The sequence below is a fragment of the Rattus norvegicus genome, chromosome 16, assembly GCF_021556685.1.
Source record: "Rattus norvegicus strain SHRSP/BbbUtx chromosome 16, alternate assembly SHRSP_T2T, whole genome shotgun sequence".
Classification (NCBI taxonomy): Eukaryota; Metazoa; Chordata; class Mammalia; order Rodentia; family Muridae; genus Rattus; species Rattus norvegicus.
In genome coordinates, this window is record NC_141549.1 from 24,875,342 (window position 1) to 24,894,836 (window position 19,495).

At 41.5% G+C, this 19,495-nt stretch overlaps 1 long non-coding RNA gene across 1 annotated transcript in view; it reads left to right on the plus strand.

Annotated features, from left to right (window-relative positions):
* Positions 1-19,143, plus strand: part of LOC148000482 (uncharacterized) — an 87,621-nt gene extending 68,478 nt beyond the window's left edge. The window contains exons 3-4 of the long non-coding RNA XR_015639748.1: positions 17,200-17,351; positions 18,903-19,143. This is a non-coding gene — a long non-coding RNA (uncharacterized LOC148000482). The remainder of the gene's footprint in view (positions 1-17,199; positions 17,352-18,902) is intronic.
* Positions 19,144-19,495: the final 352 nt, after the last annotated feature.

Below are 19,495 nucleotides of genomic sequence, written 5' to 3' on the forward strand. Positions count from 1 at the left end.
CAGAGCAACAAGAAAGTATGTCGGAGGGAGAAAAGTTCTGGAAAGAAAAAAAGAAAAGAAAAGGAGATAAAAGGAACAGAGAGAAGGTAGAGATAAAAAAAAAGAGGATAATCAGAACCAGGAAACAAATAAGATATATTCTTCTTTAAAAGCCTTGACCTTAGAAATGTCAGATGATTCAGAGCTTAGTGAGGATGATGAGGCTGATCTCGAGGAAGAGTCTGCTCAGTGTGAGAGGGAGAGATATGATCCAGACTGGCCACACGCTAGTGCCACATGGCAACAAGGCAGACAATTAGACAAGAAAGCGGTTATACCAACAGCACCTCCGTATAACCCTCAATATAAAAGCATGGTGAAGCCTACAAAAGCTACTTCCTTTTGCCCAGAGGTGTGGAAAGAGATGGGATTAAGTTTTCCAGTGTTTCTGGATGCTAATGGGCATTGATATCATGAACGTGTTGACTTTAAGACTATAAAGAAATTGGCAGAATCGGTCAGAACCTATGGGGTGAGTGCAGCTTTTGTTGTGGCTCAAGTTGAGGCTATTGCTAGGTATTGCCTCACCTCTTGGGATTGGGGGAGTCTGGCTAAAGCCTGCCTCTCCTCAGGTCAATACTTAGATTGGAAATCTTATCTTTTTGAATATGCTAATACTCAGGCCACCATTAATCTAGCCTCAGGAGTAGACCCTCAGAGACATTGGGATGCTGACATTGCTATTGGGTCTAGGGAGATTCACTCTGCACCAGACTGGTTATCCAGAACAAGTCTATAGTCAAATTAATGAAATAGCCATCAAGGCATGGAAAGCACTGCCTAATAGGGGTGCAGTCTTCGGGAACCTTACCAAGGTTCTGCAAGGACCCACAGAGCTGTTTTCAGACTTTGTAGCCTGCATGGTAGAGGCTGCTACCAAGATCTTCGGAGACCCTGATACAGCCATGCCTCTCATTAAGCAGCTAGTGTATGAGCAATGTACAAAAGAATGTAGGACTGCTATAAACCCATACTAACACAAAGGTTTAGAAATTTGGATGAAAGTCTGCAGGGAACTGGGAGGACCATTGACTAATGCTGGCCTAGCGGCAGCTGTGATACAGTTAGGAAAAACTGCCACCACGGATACCTGTTTCAAATGTGGCCATAAAGGGCATTATCGAAGACAGTGTCCTGAAAGGAATAAGGGGAGAATTAGTGATAGACCTAAGCAGCCTGGACTATGTCCACAGTGTAAGAAGGGAAGTCATTGAGCAAATGAGTGTAGATCTGTGAAGGACTTGGATGGCCGACCCCTAGCGACAGGATGTGGTGGTGCACGGCCAAAAAACAGACAACGGGGCCCACGTCCCCAGGGCCCTCAAATATATGGGGCACTGCAGGGCGACAGACAGGGACAGGACAATCAGAGGCCTTGGCCTTTCCTTCGCCACCCAAAGGACCGAGGAGAGCCACTAAAGGCTCCGCAGGACTGGACCTTCACTCCACCACCAGACTCGTACTAACCCCTCAAATGGGAGTGCAGCCTGTAGACACAGATTTTAGAGGACCCCTCCCTAAAGATACAGTTGGGCTATTGTTGGGATGCTCCTCCTCTGCCCTGAAGGGTTTACAGATTGTGCCCGGAGTAATTGACCCTGATTATTTAGGCACAGTAAAAGTCCTGGTAGCCTCCCCCTAGGGAATTACTGCAATTTCCCCTGGAGACAGAATTGCTCAAATGCTGCTTCCGCCTAGCTTGCATAAGTGCTTTCCTGCTGAAAATAGAATCAGAGGGGACAGGGGCTTAGGATCTACAGGCTCCCGATTTGCCTTTATCTCATTGGAACTGGGTGATCATCCAATGTTAACATTGACTGTAGAGAGACAATCATTCCTTGGCCTGTTGGACACTGGAGCAGATCATAGTATTATCTCTGCTCATGACTGGCCACCTAGGTGGCCTATGCAAACATCATCTCAGGCCCTACGTGGTCTAGGGTATGAAATGGCTCCTTTTATAAGCTCCAAAGAATTGACATGGGAGGATACAGAAGGGAGATCAGGAAAGATTACTCCCTGTGTTATAGACATTCCCGTGACACTGTGGGGCAGAGATGTTTTGATAAGTCTAGACATGAGACTGACTAATGCTTACTCCCTGCAAGTTAAGGATATAATGGCGAAAATGGGCTACATGCCTAGAAAAGGTCTGGGAAAAAATTACAAGGACGAGTTGACCCAGTACTGTCAAAACAAAAACAAAACAGGACGGGTCTGGGTTTTTCCTAGGGGCCATTGAGGGAGGAATACCCATTACTTGGAAAACAGAGGAGCCTGTATGTGTTCCTCAATGGCCTCTATCCTCTGAAAAATTAATTGCTGCTGCCGAATTAGTATTTGAACAATTGCAATTAGGACATATTAAACCATCCAGATCACCTTGGAATACACCCATATTTGTTATTAAGAAAAAGTCAGGAAAATGGCGATTATTGCAGGATTTAAGAGCTATCAATTCTCAGATGCAAACAATGGGTCCCATACAGAGAGGTTTGCCATTACTCTCCAGCATCCCTGCCGATTGGCCTATTATTATTATTGATATTAAAGATTGATTTTTCTATCCCTCTTGCTCCACAAGATAGCCTGCTATTTGCCTACTGAGTCTAGAAAAGGGCTGCTGATTCCACAGATAGGCAACAGCTTTAAAAACAGCTCCCACTCCATGTTTGGGGCCCATAATGAAGACTGAGCTACATATCTGCAGCATATGTGTGGGGGCCTAGGACTACTTCATGTATGATCTTAGGTAGGTAGTTCAGTCTCTGAGAGGTTCAGTTTACTTGATTCCTGGTATTCCTGTGTAGTTGCTATCCTCTTCTGGCCCTCAGTCATTCTGCCAAGTGTCCCATAAGAGCCTCTGAACACAATATTTGGCTGTAGGTTTCTAAATCTGCTTCAGTCAGTGCTTGGTGGAACCTATCAGAGGAAAGTTAAGCTATTCTCCTGTCTCCAAGCATAACAAATTATCGTTAATGGTGTCAGAGACTTGTACTTGCCTGTGAGATGGGTCTAAAGTTGGGCCTCTTGTTGGATGCCCATTCTCTCAGTCTCTGTTCCATCTTGTCCCTGCCTTTCTTGCAGGAAGGATAAATTTGGGGTCACAAATTTGTGTCCTCTTGTGTGTTTGTGTCCTTATTCTTCTACTGGAGTTTCTACCTGACTATAGAAGGCAGCTTCTTCATCTTCCATATCCCCACTGCTATGAGTATCAGGTAATGTCACCACTGTTTGTCCTGAGAACTTTTCCACCCCAGGTGTCTGATACATCCTCAGGAGGACCTCATTCAGCAAACACACACATACACAGAGACACACACACACACAGGCACACACACACGCACACACACAGGCGCACACACAGAGACATTCAAACAGATACACACAAGCATACACACAGAGACATATAAACAGATACACACACAAACACACCATGTCTGCTGTAGATTTCCATTTATTCTCTGGGCTCTGTGACCCTGTTTTATGTTTCACCTCATATGTGATACTGAATCCCTTCCCCATTCCTTTTTCTATACTTCTCTTACACAGTGCCCTCCCTCCATCTTTCTCCTATTACTCTTTTACTCCCCCTCCTTGTGAAAAGCATGCATTCTCTCTTGAGCCTTCCTTGTTGTGTAGCATCTCTGGGTCTATAGAATGCACTGAGAGTGTTTTGTATTTTATTGCTAATATCCACTTATAAATAAGTACATACACTGCATGTCTTTTTAGGTGTGGTTACCTAATTGAGGATGACATCAATTTCCATCCATTAGTTTTTCATACCTGAATAGTATTCTACTGTGTAGATATAACGCATTTTCTTTATCTATTGTTTGTTTGAGGAGCATCTGGGTTATCTCCAGTATCTGGCTATTATGAAGAAAGCTGCTATGAACATAGTTGAGCAAGTGTCTCTGTTGTGTACTAGGTTATCTTTTGGGAATGTACCCTAGGTATTTTTTTTTACTAATTATTTATTTATTTTTTTTTGGTTCTTTTTTTCGGAGCTGGGGACCGAACCCAGGGCCTTGCGCTTCCTAGGCAAGCGCTCTACCACTGAGCTAAATCCCCAGCCCCACTAATTATTTATTTTTTATCATTCCATATTTATTCACCTCTTGGTCCTCAACCTCCCAGTGTTCCATATTGCATACCTCCCTCCCCTTGCAATCACCCTCCCTTAACTTCTCCACAAGAACATTCCCATTCCATGCACTCCACCCAACCCGTAAAGTTCCTGGGAATTCTAGTCTTTGAGGATTAGGTGCATCCTCTCTGACTGAACACAGACCTGGGAGTCCTCTGCTGTATGTGTGTTGGAGGCCTCATCTCAGCTGCTGTATACTACCTGGTTGGTGATCCAGTGTCTAAGCAATCTCAGGGGGGCTAGGTAATTGAGACTGCTGGTCCTCCTCCAGGGTTACCCACCTCCTTCGCTTCCTCCAGCTTTTCTCCAATTCAACCAGAGGAGTCAGCAGCTTCTGTTCACTGGTTGGGTGCACATAACTGCATCTGACTCTTTCAGCTGCTTGTTGGGTCTTTTGAGGAGCAACCATGATACATCCCTTTTTGTGAAAGCTCCATAGCTTCAGTAATGGTTTCAGGTCTTGGTGCCTCCCCTTGAGCTGGATCTCACTTTGGGCCTTTTGCTTGACCTCCTTTTCCTCAGCTCCTCTCCATTTCCATTCCTGCATTTCCTTCAGACAGGAAGAAATATGGGTCAGAGCTTTGGCTGTGGGATAGCTACTCCATCCCTCACTTGATTCCCTGTCTTCCTGGGGAAAAGACAGGTGGACTCAAAAAGTTCAGTCTTTTCACAGTAGGGCCTTTCATCTAGGGTACCCCATTTGAGACCAGAGAGTCGTTCACTTCCCAGGTCTCTGGTATATTCTAGAGGGTCTTCTCAACCTCTGTCCTCCCAAGTTCATCTGTTTCAATGTTTTCTGCTGTACCTCAGGGCTTCAGATCATGATACCAGATCATGACCCTCCCAACCTCATTCCCTCCCAGTACCTCCCTCCCTCCCCCTTGTGATTGCTTTCTGTTCCCTCCCAAGTGGAACTGAGGCTTCCTCACTTGAGCCCTTAGTTTGTTGACCTTTTTGAGTCCTGTGGACTCTATGGGTATTCTGTACTTTTTTATTTTGGCTAATATCCACTTATTAGTGAGGACATATTGTGCATGTCCTTTTGGGTCTGAGTTACTTCACTCAGGATGACATTTTCTAGTTCCATCCACGTGCCCGAAAAATGCAGAATGTCCTCATTTTTAATAGCTGGTTAGTATTCCATTGTGTAAATGAACCACATTTTCTTTATCTATTCTTCTCTCTTGGAACATCTGTGTTGTTTCCAGGTTTCAGCCATCACAAGTGAAGCAATTATGCACATAGTGGAATATGTGTCCCTGTGGCAGGCTGGAGAATCTTGGGTATATTCCCAAGAGTAGTATTTCTGCATCTTTAGGTATGTCTATTTCCAATTTACTGAGCAACCTCCAAATTGATTTCCAGAGTGGTTGTACCAGTGTGCAATCCCACCAGGAATGGAGGAGAGTTCCTCTTTCACCACATCCTCACAAACATCTGTTGTTAATTGAGGTTTAGATCTTAGATATGCTGAGTGGTGTAAGGTGGAATCTCAGGGTCACTTTGATTTGCATTTCTCTGATCAATAATGAATTTGAACATTATTTAGGTGTTTCTCAGCCATTCGAGGTGGTACAAATTTTCCTTTTAGCACTGCTTTCATTGTGTGCCATAGGTTTGGGTATGATGTGTTCATATTTTCATTAAATTCCAGAAAGTGGTGGTTTTTTCATCCCAGACCAAATGATCATTAAGTAGAGAGTTGTTCAGTTTCCAAATGTATGTGGGTTTTCTCTTGCCTTTGCTCTTATTAAAGACCAGCCTCAGGCTATTGTGGCCTGAAAGGGTGCATGGGATTATTTCAATCTTCTTGTATTGGTTAAGAACAGTTTTGTATCCAATTATATGTTCCATTTTGGAGAAGATACCATGAGGTACTGAAAAGAAGGTGTATTCTTTCTTTAGGGTGAAATGTTCTGGATATATCTGTTAAATACTTTTGGTTCATAACCTCTATTAGTTTCACTGTGTCTCTGCTTAGTTTCTCTACCAAAGACCTCTCCATTGATGAGACAGGGGTGTTGAAGTCTACCACGATTATTGTGTGGGTTTCAATGTGTCTTTTGAGCTTTACTAAAGGTTTGTTTTTTGTTTTGTTTTGTTTTGTTTTGTTTTGTTTTTGTAAACCCAGCAGGTTAACATTTATTTGAAACTGCTATGAGTGTTTTACATTTTCTTAGTAGTTCAACATAGTAAAGACAATGTGGAAAACAGAATACATGGTTTTGTTTGTTTGTTTGTTTGTTTGTTTTCATCTTTATTAAAATGGGTATTTTTTTATTTATATTTGGAATGTTATTCCCTTTCCCGGTTTCCATGCCAACATCACCATAACCCCTCCCCTTCCCATTCTATATGGATGTTCCCCTCCCAACCCTCCCCCAACTATACCCTTCTTAGGCATATACCCAAAAGATGCTCCCACATATAACAATGACACATGCTGCACTATGTTCATAGCAGCCTTATATATAATAGCCAGAAACTGGAAAGAACCCAGATGCCCTTCAACAGAGGAATGGATACAGAAAATGTGGTACATCTACACAATGGAATATTACTCAGCTATCAAAAACAATGACTTTATGAAATTCGTAGGCAAATGGATGGAATTGGAAAATATCATCCTGAGTGAGGTAACCCAATCACAGAAAAACACACATGGTATGCACTCATTGAAAATTGGCTATTAGCCCTAATGTTTGAATTGCCCTAGATGCACAGAACACATGAAACTCAAGAGGGGTGACCAAAATGCGAATGCTTCACTCCTTCTTTAAAAGGGGAACAAGAATACCCTTGGCAGGGAATAGGGAGGCAAAGTTTAAAACAGAGGCAGAAGGAACACCCATTCAGAGCCTGCCCCACATGTGGCCCATACACATACAGCCAACCATTTAGATAAGATGGATGAAGGAAAGAAGTGCAGGCTGACAGGAACAGGATGTAGATCTTTCCTGAGAGACACAGCCAGAATACAGCAAATACATAGGCGAATGCCAGCAGCAAACCACTGAACTGAGAACAGGACCTCCATTGAAGGAATCAGAGAAAGGACTGGAAGAGCTTGAAGGGGCTCGAGACCCCATATGAGCAATAATGCCAACCAATCAGAGCTTCCAGGGAGTAAGCCACTACCCAAAGACTATACATTGACTGACCCTGGGCTCCAACCTCATAGGTAGCAATGAATATCCTAGTTAGATCACCAGTGGAAGGGGACTCCCTTGGTCCTGTCAAGACTGAACCCCCAGTGAACGTGATTCTTGGGGGGAGGGTAGTAAAGGGGGGAGGATGGGGAGGGGAACTCCCATATAGAAGAGGAGGGGGGACAGGTTATGGGTCCAGAAACCGGAAAGGGAATAACAATCAAAATGTAAATAAGAAATACTCAAGTTAGTAAAGATAAAAAGTAAAAATCAAAATTGAACAGTGGGAAAAAAACAATAACTTTATGAAAATCATAGGCAAATGGATGGAACTGGAAAATATCATCCTGAGTAAGGTTTTTATTTTTAATGGGAATGCCCTTGCATTCAGGTCATAGATATTCAGAATTCTTAATTTTCTCTTGGGGGATTTTCCCTTTAATGAAATATGAGTGTCTTTGTTCATCATACTTATAACTTTCAGTTGAAAGTCTATTTTATTGTATTTTAGGATGGCAACTCCAGGTTGTTTTTTGAACCCATTCCCTCGGTAGAACTGTTGCCATCCTTTTATTCTGAAATAGTGTCTGTCTACGTTAATGAGGTGTGCTTCTTATATGCAGCAAAATGCTTGATATTGTTTGTGTAGCCCATCACACAGCTTATGTCGTTTTATAGGTGAGTTGAGTTCATTAATATTGAGAGACATTAAAACCAGATGACTGTTGGTTCCTGTTATATTTGCTATTGTAAGTATTTTTTATGTGTTTGGGGTTTTCTCCTTTAGGCTTTGCTGTGAGATGTTTAATATGTTGTCTTTTCTTTGTTATAGGTATCTTCCTTATATTAAACTTTTCCTTACAGGATTCTCTGTTGTCCTGGATTAGTAGATAGATACTGTTTGAATTTAGTTTTCTCCTGGAATATTCTAGTTTCTCCACCTATATTGATTAAGAGTTTTGCTGGGTACAGTAGCCTGGGCTGGCATTTGTGTTCTCTTAGAGTCTGCATGACCTCTGACCAGGCTCTTCAGGCTTTCATAGTCTCTGTTGAGAAGTCTGGTGTAATTCTGACAGGTCTGCCTTTTTATGTTATGTGGCCCTTTTCCCTTGCAGCTTTTAATATTCTTTCTCTGTTCTTTGCATTTAGTGTGTTGAGGATTATGTGACAAGAAAATTTATGTGAAGAGAGGGAGGTAAGACCGGTCGAATAAGTGTCGTCCCATCGCCGTGGGGAAGGTACTGTCTAAGGAGGCTTGTTTCATAGGAGAGATCAAGCACTCACTCAGGGAGAGAGGATTAAGAGTGAAGAAAAAGGATTTAATCAAGTTCTTTTTTTTTTAATTAACTTGAGTATTTCTTGTATACATTTCCAGTGTTATTCCCTTTCCCGGTTTCCGGGCAAACATCCCCCTCCCACTCCCCTTCTTTATGGGCAATCCCCTCCCCATCCTCCTCCCCTTGTCGCCCTCCCGCCAACAATATAGTTCACTGGGGGTTCAGTCTTAGCAGGACCTAAGGCTTCCCCTTCCACTGGTGCTCTTACTAGGATATTTATTGCTACCTATGAGGTCAGAGTCCAGGGTCAGTCCATGTATAGTCTTTAGGTAGTGGCTTAGTCCCTGGAAGCTCTGGTTGCTTGGCATTGTTGTACATATGGGGTCTCGAGCCCCTTCAAGCTCTTCCAGTTCTTTTTCTGATTCCTTCAACGGGGGTCCTATTCTCAATTCAGTGGTTTGCTGCGGGCATGCGCCTCTGTGTTTGCTGTATTCTGGCTGTGTCTCTCACGAGAGATCTACATCTGACTCCTGTCGGCCTGCACTTCTTTACTTCATCCATCTTGTCTAACTAGATGGCTGTATATGTGTGGGCCACATGTGGGGCTGGCTCTGAATGGGTGTTCCTTTTGCCTCTGTTTTAAACTTTGCCTCTCTATTCCCTGCCAAGGACATTCTTGTTCCCCTTTTAAAGAAGGAGTGAAGCATTCACATTTTGATCATCTGTCTTGAGTTTCATTTGTTCTAGGCATCTAGGGTAATTCAAGCATTTGGTCTAATAGCCACTTATCAATGAGTGCATGCCATGTGTGTTTTTCTGTGATTGTGTTACCTCACTCAGGGTGATATTTTCCAATTCCATCCATTTGCCTACGAATTTCATAAAGTCATTGTTTTTGATAGGTGAGTAATATTCCATTGTGTAGATGTACAATATTTTCTGTATCCATTCCTCTGTTTAAGGGCATCTGGGTTCTTTCCAGCTTCTGGCTATTATACATAAGGCTACGATGAACATAGTGGAGCACATGTATTTTTTATATATTGGGGCATCTTGTGTGTATATGCCCAAGAGAGGTATAGCTGGATCCTCAGGCAGTTCAATGTCCAATTTTCTGAGGAACCTCCAAACTGATTTCCAGAATGGTTGTACCAGTCTGCAATCCCACCAACAATGGAGGAGTGTTCCCCCTCCACATCCTCGCCAGCATTTCCTGTCACCTGAGTTTTTGATATTAGCCATTCTGACTAGTGTGAGGTGAAATCTCAGGGTTGTTTTGATTTGCATTTCCCTTATGACTAAAGATGTTGAACATTTCTTTAGTTGTTTCTCAGCCATTCGGCATTCCTCAGCTGTGAATTCTTTGTTTAGCTCTGAACCCCATTTTTAATAGGGTTATTTGTCTCCCTGCGGTATACCTTCTTGAGTTCTTTGTCTATTTTGGATATAAGGCCTCTATCTGTTGTAGGATTGGTAAAGATCTTTTCCCAATCTCTTGGTTGCCATTTTGCCCTAACCACAGTGTCCTTTGCCTTACAGAAGCTTTGCAGTTTTATGAGATCCCATTTGTCCATTCTTGATCTTAGAGCATAAGCCATTGGTGTTTTGTTCAGGAATTTTTTTCCAGTGCCCATGTGTTCCAGATGCTTCCCTAGTTTTTCTTCTATTAGTTTGAGTGTGTCTGGTTTGATGTGGAGGTCCTTGATCCACTTGGACTTAAACTCTGTACATGGTGATAAGCATGGATCGATCTGTATTCTCCTACATGTTGACCTCCAGTTGAACCACCACCATTTGCTTAAAATGCTATCTTTTTTCCATTGGATGGTTTTGGTTCCTTTGTCAAAAATCAAGTGCCCATAGGTGTGTGGGTTCATTTCTGGGTCTTCAATTCTGTTCCATTGGTCTATCTGTCTGTCTCTGTACCAATACCATGCAGTTTTTATCACTATTGCTCTGTAATACTGCTTGAGTTCAGGGATAGTGATTCCCCCTGATGTCCTTTTATTGTTGAGGATAGTTTTAGCTATCCTGGGTTTTTTGTTATTCCAGATGAATTTGTAAATTGTTCTGTCTAACTCTTTGAAGAATTGGATTGGTATTTTGATGGGGATTGCATTGAATCTGTAGACCGCTTTTGGTAAAATGGCCATTTTCACTATATTAATCCTGCCAATCCATGAGCATGGGAGATCTTTCCATCTTCTGAGGTCTTCTTCAATTGCTTTCTTCAGAGTCTTGAAGTTCTTATTGTACAAATCTTTTCCTTCCTTGGTTAAAGTCACACCGAGGTACTTTATATTATTTGGGTCTATTATGAAGGGTGTCATTTCCCTAATTTCTTTCTCGGCTTGTTTCTCTTTTGTGTAGAGGAAGGCTACTGATTTATTTGAGTTAATTTTATACCCAGCCACATTGCTGAAGTTGTTTATCAGCTTTAGTAGTTCTCTGGTGGAATTTTGGGATCACTTAAATATACTATCATATCATCTGCAAATAGTGATATTTTGACTTCTTCTTTTCCCATCTGTATCCACTTGACCTCCTTTTGTTGTCTGATTGCTCTGGCTAGAACTTCAAGAACTATATTGAATAAGTAGGGAGAGAGTGGCAGCCTTGTCTAGTCCCTGATTTTAGTGGGATTGCTTTAAATTTCTCTCCATTTAATTTAATGTTAACAACTGGTTTGCTGTATATGGCTTTTACTATTTTTAGGTATAGGCCTTGAATTCCTATTCTTTCCCGGACTTTTATCCTGAAGGGGTGTTGAATTTTGTCAAATGCTTTCTCAGCATCTAATGAAATGATCATGTTGTTTTGTTCTTTCAGTTTGTTTATATAATGGATCACATTGATGGTTTTCCGTATATTAAACCATCCCTGCATGCCTGGGATGAAGCCTACTTGATCATGGTGGATTATTGTTTTGATGTGCTCTTGGATTCCGTTTGCCAGAATTTTATTGAGTATTTTTGTGTCTATATTCATAAGGGAAATTGGTCTGAAGTTCTCTTTATTTGTTGGGTCTTTGTGTGGTTTAGGTGTAAGAGTAATTGTGGCTTCAAAGAAGGAATTTGGTAGTGCTCCATCTGTTTCAATTTTGTGGAATAGTTTGGATAATATTGGTACGAGGTCTTCTATGAAGGTCTGATAGAATTCTGGACTAAACCCATCTGGACCTGGTCTCTTTTTCGTTGGGAGACCTTTAATGACTGCTTCTAGTTTCTTAGGAGTTATGGGGTTGTTTAACTGCTTTATCTGTTCCTGATTTAACTTTGGTACCTTGTATATGTCTAGGAAATTGTCCATTTCCTGCAGATTTTCAAGTTTCGTTGAACATAGGCTTTTTTAGTAAGATCTGATGATTTTTTGAATTTCCTCTGAATCTGTAGTTATGTCTCCCTTTTCATTTCTGATTTTGTTAATTTGGATACACTCTCTGTGTCCTCTCATTAGTCTGGCTAAGGGTTTATCTATCTTGTTGGTTTTCTGAAAGAACCAACTTCTGGTTCTGTTGATTCTTTCTATGGTCCTTTTTGTTTCTACCTGGTTGATTTCAGCTCTCAGTTTGATTATTTCCTGGCTTCTACTCCTCCTGGGTGTGTTTGCTTCTTTTTGTTCTAGACCTTTTAGGTGTGCTGTCAAGCTGCTGACATATGCTCTTTCCTGTTTCTTTCTGCAGGCACTCAGCGTTATGAGTTTTCCTCTTAGCACAGCTTTCATTGTGTCCCATAAGTTTGGGTATGTTGTACCTTCATTTTCAGTAAATTCTCAGAAGTCTTTAATTTCTTTCTTTATTTCTTCCTTTACCAGGTTATCATTGAGTAGAGCATTGTTCAATTTCCACGTATATGTGGGCATTCTTCCCTTATTGTTATTGAAGACCAGTGTTAGGCCATGGTGGTCCGATAGCACGCATGGGATTATTTCTATCTTTCTGTACCTATTGAGTCCCGTTTTTTGACCAATTGTATGGTCAATTTTGGAGAAAGTACCATGAGGAGCTGAGAAGAAGGTATATCCTTTTGCTTTAGGTTAGAATGTTCTATAAATATCTGTTAAGTCCATTTGGCTCATGACTTCTCTTAGTCTTTCTACGTCTCTGTTTAATTTCTGTTTCCATGATCTGTCCATTGATGACAGTGGGGTGTCCTACTATTATTGTGTGAGGTGCAATGTGTGTTTTGAGCTTTAGTAATGTTTCTTTTACGTATGTAGGTGCCCTGGTATTTGGGGCATAGATATTTAGGATTGAGAGTTCATCTTGGTGGATTTTTCCTTTGATGAATATGAAGTGTCCTTCCTTATCTTTTTTGATAAATTTTAGTTGAAAATTGATTTTATTTGATATTAGAATGGCTACTCCAGCTTGCTTCTTCTATTTGCTTAGAAATTTGTTTTCCAGCCTTTCACTCTGAGGTAGTGTCTGTCTTTGTCTCTGAGGTGTGTTTCCTGTAGGCAGCAGAATGCAGGGTCCTCATTGCATATCCAGTTTATTAATCTATGTCTTTTTATTGGGGAGTTGAGGCCATTGATGTTGAGAGATATTAAGGAATAGTGATTATTGCTTCCTGTTATATTCATATTTGGATGTGAGGTTATGTTTGTGTGCTTTTCTTCTCTTTGTTTTGTTGCCAAGACAATTAGTTTCTTGCTTCTTCTAGGGTATAGCTTGACTCCTTATGTTGGGCTTTACCATTTATTATCCTTTGTAGTGCTGGATTTGTAGAAAGATATTGTGTAAATTTGGTTTTGTCATGGAATATCTTGGTTTCTCCATCTATGTTAATTGAGAGTTTTGCAGGATACAGTAACCTGAGCTGGCATTTGTGTTCTCTTAGGGTCTGTATGACATCTGTCCAGGATCTTCTGGCTTTCATAGTTTCTGGCGGAAAGTCTGGTGTAATTCTGATAGGTCTGCCTTTATATGTTACTTGACCTTTTTCCCTTACTGCTTTTAATATTCTTTCTTTATTTTGTGCATTTGGTGTTTTGACTATTATGTGACGGGAGGTGTTTCGTTTCTGGTCCAATCTATTTGGAGTTCTGTAGGCTTCTTGTGTGCCTATAGGTATCGCTTTCTTTAGGTTAGGGAAGTTTTTGTCTATGATTTTGTTGAAGATATTTACTGGTCCTTTGAGCTGGCAGTCTTCACTCTCTGCTACACCTATTATCCTTAGGTGTGATCTTCTCATTGAGTCCTGGATTTCCTATATGTTTTGTGACCAGTAGCTTTTTCCACTTTACATTATCTTTGACAGTTGAGTCAATGATTTCTATGGAATCATCTGCTCCTGAGATTCTCTCTTCCATCTCTTGTATTCTGTTGGTGAAGCTCGTATCTACAGCTCCTTGTCTCTTCTTTTGGTTTTCTATATCCAGGGTTGTTTCCATGTGTTCTTTCTTGATTGCTTCTATTTCCATTTTTAATTCCTTCAACTGTTTGTGTTTTCCTGGAATTCTTTCAGGGATTTTTGTGACTCCTCTCTATGGGCTTCTACTTGTTTATTTATGATTTCCTAGATTTCTTTCAGGGATTTTTGTGACTCCTCTCTATGGGCTTCTACTTGTTTATTTATGATTTCCTGGAATTCTTTCAGGGATTTTTGCGATTCCTGTCTGTAGGCTTCTACTTGTTCTCTAAGGGAGTTCTTCACGTCTTTCTTGAAGTCCTCCAGCATCCTGATCAAATATGATTTTGAAACTAGATCTTGCTTTTCTGGTGTGTTTGGATATTCCATGTTTATTTTGGTGGGAGAATTGGGCTCCGATGATGCCATGTAGTCTTGGTTTCTGTTGCTTGGGTTCCTGCGCTTGCCTCTCGCCATCAGATTATCTCTAGTGTTACTTTGTTCTGCTATTTCTGACAGTGGCTGGACTGTCCTATAAGCCTGTGTGTCAGGAGTGCTGTAGACCTGTTTTCCTGTTTTCTTTCAGCCAGTTATGGGGACAGAGTGTTCTGCTTTCAGGCGTGTAGTTTTTCCTATCTACAGGCCTTCAACTGTTCCTGTGGGCCTGTGTCTGGAGTTCACCAGGCAGGTCACTTGCAGCAGAAAAGTTGGTCTTACCTGTGGTCCCGAGGCTCAAGTTTGCTCGTGGGGTGCTGCCTACGAGCTCTCCACGGTGGCAGCAACCAGGAAGATCTGCGCCGCCGTTTCCGGGAGCCTCAGTGCACCAGGGCTCCAGATGGCCTTTGGTGTTTTCCTCTGGCGTCAGAGATGTGTGCAGAGTGCAGTCTCTTCTGATTTCCCAGGCGTGTCTGCCTCTCTGAAGGTTTAGCTCTCCCTCCCACGGGATTTGGGTGCAGAGAACTGTTTATCCGGTCTGTCCTAAATTCTTTTGTTTTATTGATGAAAAATGTCCCTGGTTAATTTTAAACAGTGTGTGGCTGAGGGTGACAAGTGTGCAGGCCTGCTAACAAGCAAGCTGCAGGCTGTGCGTGGGCAACAGCACAGCTCAGGCCAAGTCAGCATAAGAAGAGTTTCAAGGTGAGGAAGCCAGCGCAGAAACAGGGATGTATTGGGGTAAGATGGGCTAGAAAAGGCCTCGATGATTTGGACTAGCTTGAGTAAAACTTGTAATAAAAAAGGGACAAGGTAATGGTAAATTGTTTTTATGTATGCGTTCTTTTAGAGTTATGTTTTAGTCTTTGGACCTGATTAGAGATAGTTTACACCCTAGACATGAGAGAGAATGGGTTTGGGAAAAAGAGTCCTCCCAGACTCTCCATGGATGCTTTGGAGAAAGAGAAAAACTTACAGAGCTCTCCTAGTAACAGAAGAAAGGCAGGAGATGTCCTGCCTCTCTGCTGGCTCCTATTGGAGAAATGCTTCTTTCTGGTTCTGGGTTCCATAGGTAGGATATCTGAGTCCCTTCGGTGGGACACCATCTAGTTTTTCCCCTCTATGTCTATTGTCTGGTGCACCAAGCTGTCCATGTCTGTCAGTTTATGTCTGTGGTTTTTGTTTCTTGTTTAAATGTTTTATGTTTCATGTTCAAAAGAAAAAATGGTAAAAACTTTATCTGCCAGTCATTCACACCTTGATTTGGTTTTAACTCGTTTCAAAAAAAGGGAACAAATGAATAAAAAACAGTTTCAATGGGCCTTTGGAACCCTGTACCTGTAGCTAGGAGCCTAGGTCAGCTGGAGAAGCTGCCTGGGGGCAGAGCGTCTACAGGAGCTGATCTTAAAGGTGCCAACAACCCCTCAGCTTCTATGGTATGGGAGCTGATGGCTGTTTCTCTTAGAAAAATCCCTGACTTATTATTAGACTTAGCAGGTGACAAGGTGCTTCTCTTAAAATCACAGCTAGAAAAGTAAAAATGGTGCTTGGTCTAAATATTAAAGACATGTGTAGCCACTTCAATCTTGTTTCTGACTGGTTTTAAATGTATAAATATGCTCTACATGCCTTGGTCATAGATTATTGACTTTTAGGTTATTGGAGATGGTTATAAAATTATAACGTTGGTAACAGAAAGTTGACATAAAACTGGTAATTTGGATACAGTTATTCTAGACAACATGTGGCATGAGCCAACCTAGGGAAACAGGTCTAAATTGAGATAATATTTTTATGGAACTCTTATCCTAGAAACCAGGCTTCTAAAAGAATTTAGGGCAATGTCTCTTTGTTGAGGTATTGGAGACCACACCATCGTGCGTTCATATGTAGGAATTGGCAGTCAAACTTTGTAGCATGAAGGATAGACTCTGTGTCTTGGAGACTAGATCGTTTGTTGGAGGTTGAGTTTTGCTTTCCAAAGTTGTGGTTTGCCCTGAAGTTACCTGTATTTTGATGCTAATTCTACTGCCCCAAGGGAAGCTTCCTAGTCTTACTCAGAACTTAGATGACTTCCAAAGTTGTGGTTGTGCTCTGGTGTTACAAGGAGAACTTAAGGATTGTGATTTAGGATTGCCAGTGTTACATTGACTAACTCAAACTTATTTATAATTTAAAAAAATGGCTAATACCCTTATTATGTAATTTCATCACTTCTTCAATGTAAGAAGTTAAAACTTTAAATCTTTCAGTGTATCTGGAAATTTTTACTACAAACCTTTGCTCTCAAAATGAGCTTTAACATTTGGGGAATAGCTGTTACACTACTCAAGAACATTTAAGAACTCAAACTGGATTGCCTAGACTCCTTAACAAGGGAGGACAATGATACCAGGCAGATTATAGGCCTTACATAGGAACAATTATTCAAAAAATATTATTCTGTATTATCCAAAACAATAATGCTAGAGACAGTAATTTGATATACAAGTCTATTTATAAATACAAGTGCTCAGTGTCCTCAATTTAATCCTAGAGGACTTGTCTTAATAAATAATATATTAACAATGTCTTAATAAATAAACAGGGGGAATTATATCCCTGTATGCTATGCAATTATTTAAAAATACTCCTTTTATATTAATTATAAATTTGGATGCCAAGGAACACTCTGAGTTTATGGCACCCTACAACTAGGCATACTTCTGCCTAGGTGAAATAGAAAGATCCACATATTGGCATGAACATGTCCAGGTATTTTTATGTGGAAGAGGGAATCTTTGTGTTTTTTTCTACAGGATGCTACAGAAGTGTGCCAGCTGCCTGCGTGTCTGGTGAGACATGCTGATCCTGGGAGCATGAAGATTCAGCTCTCCTGGTTCGGGACCGTGGAGTCATTCCTGTGCCCTTGAAAGAAGATGGAGACTTTTTAGGATTTACCCTCACCGAGGTATCTGGGGTGGAAAGTTATATTTTGGGAGAACATATGCTCCATCCTCACCAGCTGTTAGAAATATACAACCATACCTTGGTTGTTAATAAACATCATGAGTACCTGCTCGCCCCAAACCATACTTCTCTGGCATGTTCATCAGGGCTGACTACCTATGTAATAATATCTGAGTTCCTGCAGCAGCACGATTATTGTGTATGAGTACAATTACTCCCCAGAATCAGCATACATGAGCCAGAGACTTTTCTTAAATCCTAGGAAAAGGGCTTTCCCCACAAAGTAAAAAGAGAACCAGTAACTGCCATCACTCTCGCGGTTCTCCTAGGACTAGGGGCTGCGGGTGCAGGCACTGGCATCACTTCCCTAGTTACCTCCCATCAATACTATAACCAGCTTAGTGAAGCCATAGATAAGGATATTGCTGAATTAAGAGATGGATTAGCTAACTTAAAAGATTCAGTTGCCTCGTTGTCTGAAGTAGTCTTACAAAATAGAAGAGGCCTAGACTTAATCTTCCTACAACAAGGAGGACTTTGTGCAGCCTTAAAATAGGAATGCTGTGCTTATGTAGATAAGACTGGACTTGTAGAAGACAGTCTAAAAAAGGTGAGAGTTAGCCTAGAAAAACGAAGGAGAGAGAGAGAGCAACAAGAGTCTTGCTACAAAAACTGGTTTTCTACATCCCCATGGCTCTCTACCCTGTTGCCCTCAATTTTGGGACCCCTTGTGGGCCTACTTTTGTAGATTTCCTTTGGTCCTTGGGCCTTTCAGCGACTTATATGCTTTATTAAATCACAAATAGATTCTGCTTTGCCTAGAAATTCTGATTCAGTACCTTATCATTGCTTGGAGACCAGAATAGCTGAGGAGAACCAGAGAGACAATGAACAAGATGAGGTGCCTACAACATATCAGGAGAGGCTCGATTTCCACAATCTCTTATATTATTGCCATCTGGCCCCTACTCTTTCGCCCCTGGGCTCAAATAAGAGGAATGAGTAGATGACCCAATGTAGCCATCATCAACGACGGGCAACTTCCTCTGACCCTTGACCAATCTAAGACATGGAGCCTTGAGGGCAACAAGGTGATCCTATGACAGATAAGGCTGGGGTTCGAGAGGTAGATCCTAAGACAGAGGTGGCTACACCCTGTTTAAACGTATGGGTTGGTCAAATGCTCCTCGGCCCAGTTTCTCCCCCAATAAACACACACGTATAGCCCAGTACGGTGTGTTACAGCATAAGTTCATTCCTAGCCATTGGGGTGCAGTCCTAACTGCAAGAGTGGCTCGCCATGGCCGAGCTGGGCACTCTGTGAGGCATGTCTAATCTTTCTTAGGCCACTACTTCCAGCTAATGGTCTTTCATAAAGAAAAATGGGGGAAATGTAGGGAGCCATATTGGATTTGGGCCTGGCCACTTTTTGACTCCATGGCGCAAAGTGGCTAGGTGACTCTGGGCTGTTTGGCCACAGATATTCACCCCTAAGATGACTGCCATGAAGTCTTGAGATTGTTGGACAAAAGCCTCTCCCATGAATTTACAGCACAGGAAGATAACATTCAAGGGATGCCTCAGCTTGAGCAGATACCAGTTATCTCCTGAGTCAACACCCGGTGTCTCCACCGCATGACCTCATCGTCTACCGCCTGACCTCTTTGCCTCCTGCTATCACTGACTATATCCTCATCCCTCCATCCTTTGTGTTTCACAAAGGACACTCCCCCTACCTGAAAGCCTTAAAAGCTGGAACGTTCACCCCAATAAATGAGACCTTGACAATAGAATCTTGCTTGGTCTCCTTCTCCTCTCGCCCCCCATAGGCCTATGAGTAAGCATACATATAAGACTACAACCAGCTGAGTCATTTGTTGATGTTGTTGCTGTTGTTATTGTTGTTATTGATTGTGTGTATATAATTTCAGGTGTGATCACAATGCATTAAATTGCCAATTAGGGGGTTTATTCTTCCAGTAGGCTGATTCTCTGACTTGCAAATGAATGAAAGGACAGTAGGGGAATAACCCTTCTAATGACCTAGCAGCTTTGGAGAGGAAATATATATATATATATATATATATATATATATATATATATATATATATATATATATATATATATATATATATAAAACCTTGG